Raw genomic sequence first — 6,435 nt, forward strand, 5'->3', positions numbered from 1 at the left:
AAGGAATGACCTACTATGCTTATTTTTACATTTAGTCATTTAGCTGATGCTTTTATCCAAAGCGACTTACAAGTTCTGTACAACAGGTCAGCAGGAAGGGTACAACTATCTATCAGCTGAGTAACAAGTGTTGAAACTTGGGTGCTGCAGTGTTGAGTGTATAGTAGTAGAGACATATTAGTAGTAATATAGGCAAGGAAGATTATTTAGTGGAAGAGTGCATGATCGTAGAAGACAGTAAGAAGGTTCGTTTTTGTTTTCTTTCATCTCAGATATTGATTGAAGTGTGTCTTTAGTCGACGGCGAAAGATCGGGTTTCGGCTGTCCTGACTGTGGTGGGAAGTTCGTTCCGCCATTGTGGAGCAAGGACCGAGAATAGGCGGCTTCTCTTTGATGACCCGTAGCTCGGATAGGAGTGGGTCTGAGGCGGCCAGAAGATGCAGAGCGGAGGGGTCTTGAGGGTGTGTAGTTAGAAGATGCAGAGCGGAGGGGTCTTGAGGGTGTGTAGTTAGAAGATGCAGAGTGTAGGGGTCTTGAGGGTGTGTAGTTAGAAGATGCAGAGCGTAGGGGTCTTGAGGGTGTGTAGTTAGAAGATGCAGAGCGTAGGGGTCTTGAGGGTGTGTAGTTAGAAGATGCAGAGCGGATGGGTCTTGAGGGTGTGTAGTTAGAAGATGCAGAGCGGAGGGGTCTTGAGGGTGTGTAGTTAGAAGATGCAGAGCGGAGGGGTCTTGAGGGTGTGTAGTTAGAAGATGCAGAGCGTAGGGGTCTTGAGGGTGTGTAGTTAGAAGATGCAGAGCGTAGGGGTCTTGAGGGTGTGTAGTTAGAAGATGCAGAGCGTAGTGGTCTTGAGGGTGTGTAGTTAGAAGATGCAGAGCGTAGGGGTCTTGAGGGTGTGTAGTTAGAAGATGCAGAGCGTAGTGGTCTTGAGGGTGTGTAGTTAGGTGTGTAGTTAGAAGATGCAGAGCGTAGTGGTCTTGAGGGTGTGTAGTTAGAAGATGCAGAGCGTAGTGGTCTTGAGGGTGTGTAGTTAGAAGATACAGAGCGTAGGGGTCTTGAGGTTGTGTAGTTAGAAGATGCAGAGCGTAGGGGTCTTGAGGTTGTGTAGTTAGAAGATACAGAGCGTAGGGGTCTTGAGGTTGTGTAGTTAGAAGATACAGAGCGTAGGGGTCTTGAGGGTGTGTAGTTAGAAGATGCAGAGCGGAGGGGTCTTGAGGGTGTGTAGTTAGAAGATGCAGAGCGTAGGGGTCTTGAGGGTGCTTCATTCTAAGTCAGAAAGTCCCTGTTAGGACATTTGCAAGGAGTGTGTTCAAGGGCCCTGCTCAGGAAAACCTAAGGAGAAACACCACCTGTAAGAGGCCGGTGAACTGAGAAATCATGGCAGTTTCCTATTTGGAGTTCCAACTTAAAGTAGAATACACGTAACGTAGCGCCCTATAACTCAGCGTTTCAGGAATTATCCTGGATCCACTCCTAAACTATACTTATAGTCACCACGGGATAACGTGTGCATGTTCGACGGAAGACGGTCACTGTCAAATCAATGACTATAGTATTGTCTCCATAGCTATAATATAGAATTATAGATATAGCTCTCCAAACATAGTGACGCACAGTGAAAATATGTTATGGAAACGTGGCACGTTATAGCCACAAGGGCCAGACTAATAATCCCTGGCGCTGAATGAGTTAAAGGGCCGTTCCATTTTCCCCCGAATACAAAGTCAGAGAAATTCAGACATTCTGGAACGCAGCAGTCAGACAGCAGTAGTCTTTGACTTTGACCTAAACGTTGCATGTGGCCGTCGAGCTGCTGACCATGATGCGTATCGAATAAACTGAAGCCGGCCTCCAGTTCCCAGCAGTATGGAGTGTGGAACCGATCAGCGGCACGCACATTCCTGCTTCAGTTTCCACTTCTAGGAACCCGGAGGTTAGACTTTAATTGTGTCCCAAGTGCTTGGCTCAACGGCACATCGGCCATCTTTAGTCCTGTTGAAAACCTACACCACACACACAGAGCATCCCACTCTCCTACTATAAGGTTTGGTTTGGGGCGACAGTGACTCAGGAGGTCATCTGGTAATCAGAAGGTTCCTGGTTTGGTTCCGGCTCCTCCTGGCAGCATGTTGAAGTGTCCTTGAGCAAGACATTTAACCCCTAACTGCTCCCGATGAGCAGGTTGACACCTTGTGTGAATGAGTGAATGTGAGGCATAAGTTGTAAAGTGCTTTATAAATGCAATAAATAAATAAAAATATATGCTTCCAGCTCTGGAATACTTTTCCTATAAGAACTCTATGGTTCCCACCCTCTACTTTTCCTATAAGAACTCTATGGTTCCAACTCTGGGTTAGTTTTGAAATAATCTTTTGCCCAGAATGGGTACTGTACTGTACCCATTCTGCAATCTGTTAATAAACTTTTCAATCAATCAATCAATCAATCAGCCTATCCCTTTCCTATATTCCCAGTCCAGATTTTGCTCCGCTACAAAATCGAACTAGCAACGCTCTGTTCACAAGCGGCACAGTGGTGTAGTGGTTAACACTGTCCTGTATCTCCCGGGCCTTTCTGTGTGGAGTTTGCATGTTCTCCCCCCGCGCTCGCAAGGGTTTCCCCTCCAGAAAATGAGATAAAACCAATGGAAAAACATGCAGAACAGATCGCTAACGATGTCAGGTCCCTGACGAAGACGGACAGGAGCACTTGGATTGGTCCCCGCTGCCCTTGGGGGGGAAGGACGACGGGATGGGTCAAGTGCAGAGAGGAATTTCATAGGTGACCCAATGCATGTGTTCCTGTGTGTCGCCCATCTTACATGTGTGTGTTGCTGCGTGACAAATAAAGACTTCTTCAAGCACCACGCGCATCAGCCGTTTGCATGCCATCAATACAAAGGATATATTATCCAACACATTACACAACACACACCTGTTTTCAAGCTGAGAAATATAGGTAGATAATTAAGTGTGTGTAGATGAATAAAACGTTGAAATCAATACAGCCTACAACAGTGACCCTGCATACCACAGAGGACAGAATTCATCATAAAATGGGGTCTGAGGTCTTAGAATGGGGTGCCAAAGTGTGCTGAGTTGAACAAGAATCACACTATAAATGTTGCAATACTAGTAGAAGTCTATAGAAAATTAAACCATTTCTTCGTTCCTTTGTTTTATATTCAGATGAAGGAAGTTAATGGAACGCTTTCATGTGCGATTATTATTTATTTAGGATTCACAGCTAAATCCTCATTTTACCGTCCACATGATCAAAAACAAGGACACGTGCACACTACAGGTCAGATTTATTTTGCCTACATGTGACGCTGGTCTGTTTTTTTCTGAGCAGTGTGAACACAAAATTCCAATATTTTCAAATCACATTTGGGACACTATAGATTTGACAGATATCTGCTCGGATGCGTGTTCAAGTTTCTTTATTAGTTGGCATACAGAAGTACAGAATACTTTTATACAAACTGCTTCTTTCTGTTACGCTTCAGAGACTGTGCTAGACAAAAATAGATAAGTATAGCAGATCGATTAGGCTATTATTGTAGGAAACTACCGTTATGTCGATAGGATCTGTGGCCACTTTTTTCCACCTGCAGATTATTGTTAGGAGCTTAATCAGTAGGCATATTATCAACCAAATAATCAATAATGGACTGTGCATCACCAGACCTACTCCTACTTTTTAGTGTAACAGTGTATGAAAACGGTAAAGGAACTGTGTACCTCTTCCATCACACAACCAGATAACAGCCCCTTAACCCTTTCACTGCCACACTACAGAAGGTGAACCCTTTACTATGACACTACCGATGGTAGTGTGGCAGTGAAAGGGTTAACCTTTTTCCAGCTCCGGTCCATAGCCAGGATCAAGGCCATTCTCTCCCCCTCAGACCTGGAAAGAGTAATTCACGCCTTCATATCCTCACACTTAAGACTACTGTAACTCCCTGTACCTGGGGCTAAATAAATCCACCATAGCCGGTCTACAACTCCCCCAAAACGCTGCCGCTAGACTGCTCACAGGTACCCGGAAGAGAGCTCACATCACCCCTGTACTTGCCTCCCTCCACTGGCTCCCGGTGCGCTTTAGAATAGACTTCAAGGTCCTTTTATTGGTTTACAAAGCCCTAAATGGTAAGGCCCCTGCTTACCTAGCAGACCTCCTCACCCCCTATACCAATGCCAGGGCCCTCAGATCGGCTGATAAGGGTCTCCTAACCACCCGTAGATCTAACTTCAAGTCTAGGGGGGGGGACGTGCTTTTGCAGTCGCAGCCCCTGACCTGTGGAAGAGCATCCCCATGTCCATTAAATCGGACTCCTCCATTGAGTCAAAACTCAAAACTCACCTATATCGCCTGGCCTTCCCTGACTCACTTTGACTCTTGCCTTACTTGTTGTTCTGTTTTTCCTTCGTCTATCCGTTGATTGTTTTTTTTGTTTATCTTATACTTTTCTTTGTTCTTAGCTTAGCTACGTGAAGCACTTTGGTTGACAAGCGTCATGTTTAAACATGCTATATAAATACATTCGATTGATTGATTAACCGTCCTTATGTGTGTTGTGGCAGTGAAAGGGTTAACCTTCTGTGTATTGTCGCAGTGAAAGGGTTAACAGTTTGGTAGTGCAGCAGTGAAAGGGTTAAGGTCTATAATGTGAATGTAGCCATAGATGCTTCACACAAAGCTCATCTCCAACATGGCTAACAGGGTGAGTTGAGAAATATCCGGTCATATAGATGCAATAAGCGTTTATAAGACTGTTCACAAATTCCGGCACCCAGTTTTTCTACCGTCTTGTTCTCCCTTGCATGCCTTATTTTTGTAGACTGGTACATCTCCTGTATAGTAATTTCAACAATGTACAATTGAGTCATTTAGCTGGAGCTTTTTTCCAAAGCTACTGACAGATTGTGACCATGTCACCATCACCACTCCAGGAGGGGTCCATCTCTAGGGTCAGTGGCATTGTTCCTCAAATAACATCAAGCTCACGTGTTAAGAGTCTGAGTGCATAGTAGTATAGACATTAGCAAGATGGGTAGTAGAGCATATTATTAGAGTACATAATAGTAAAAAGGTTAGAGGGTTAGTATTTATTAAAAAAAAAAAAAAAAAACATTTCAGATATAGTTTGAAGAGGTGTTTTCAGTTGTAGGGGGGAAATGGCCTGGTTCCAGCTGTCCTGACTAGTGGAGAGTTCATTCCACCATTGTGGAGAGAGGACCGAGAATAGCCTGCTTCGTTTTGATGACCTCCCAGGAGCCCAGATAGGAGTGGGTCTGAGGCGGGTAGAAGATGCAGAGCGTAGGGGTCTTGAGGGTGTGTAGTTATGACGTAGAGTAGTGGTCTTGCGGGAGTGTTGTTATAAGATGCAGAGCGTAGGGGTCTTGAGGGTGTGTAGTTATAAGACGCAGAGCGTAGGGGTCTTGAGGGTGTGTAGTTAGAAGACGCAGAGCGTAGGGATCTTGAGGGTGTGTAGTTATAAGACGGAGTGTAGGAGTCTTGAGGGTGTGTAGTTAGAAGATGCAGAGCGTAGGGGTCTTGAGGGTGTGTAGTTAGAAGATGCAGAGCGTAGGGGTCTGAAGGGTGTTAGAAGATGCAGAGCGTAGGGGTCTTGAGGGTGTGTAGTTAGGAGATGCAGAGCATAGGGGTCTTGAGGGTGTGTTAGAGGATGCAGAGCGTAGGGGTCTTGAGGGTGTGTAGTTATAAGACGCAGAGCGTAGGGGTCTTGAGGGTGTGTAGTTAGAAGACGCAGAGTGTAGGGGTCTTGAGGGTGTGTAGTTAGAAGATGCAGAGCGTAGGGGTCTTGAGGGTGTGTAGTTATAAGACGCAGAGCGTAGGGGTCTTGAGGGTGTGTAGTTAGAAGACGCAGAGCGTAGGGGTCTTGAGGGTGTGTTGTTATAAGATGCAGAGCGTATGGGTCTTGAGGGTGTGTAGTTAGAAGACGCAGAGCGTAGGGGTCTTGAGGGTGTGTAGTTATAAGACGCAGAGCGTAGGGGTCTCGAGGGTGTGTAGTTATAAGACGCAGAGTGTAGGGGTCTTGAGGGTGTGTAGTTAGAAGATGCAGAGCGTAGGGGTCTTGAGGGTGTGTAGTTATAAGACGCAGAGTGTAGGGGTCTTGAGGGTGTGTAGTTAGAAGATGCAGAGCGTAGGGGTCTTGAGGGTGTGTAGTTAGAAGATGCAGAGTGTAGGGGTCTTGAGGGTGTGTAGTTAGAAGATGCAGAGCGTAGGGGTCTTGAGGGTGTGTAGTTAGAAGATGCAGAGCGTAGGGGTCTTGAGGGTGTGTAGTTAGAAGATGCAGAGCGTAGGGGTCTTGAGGGTGTGTTAGAAGATGCAGAGCGTAGGGGTCTTGAGGGTGTGTAGTTAGAGACCATTGACCGGAGGTAGGAGGGAGCAGTTCTGAGAAGTGGGGTAACA

Source organism: Notolepis coatsorum (genome assembly GCF_963971535.1).
Source record: "Notolepis coatsorum genome assembly, chromosome: 1".
NCBI classification, from domain to species: domain Eukaryota; kingdom Metazoa; phylum Chordata; class Actinopteri; order Aulopiformes; family Paralepididae; genus Notolepis; species Notolepis coatsorum.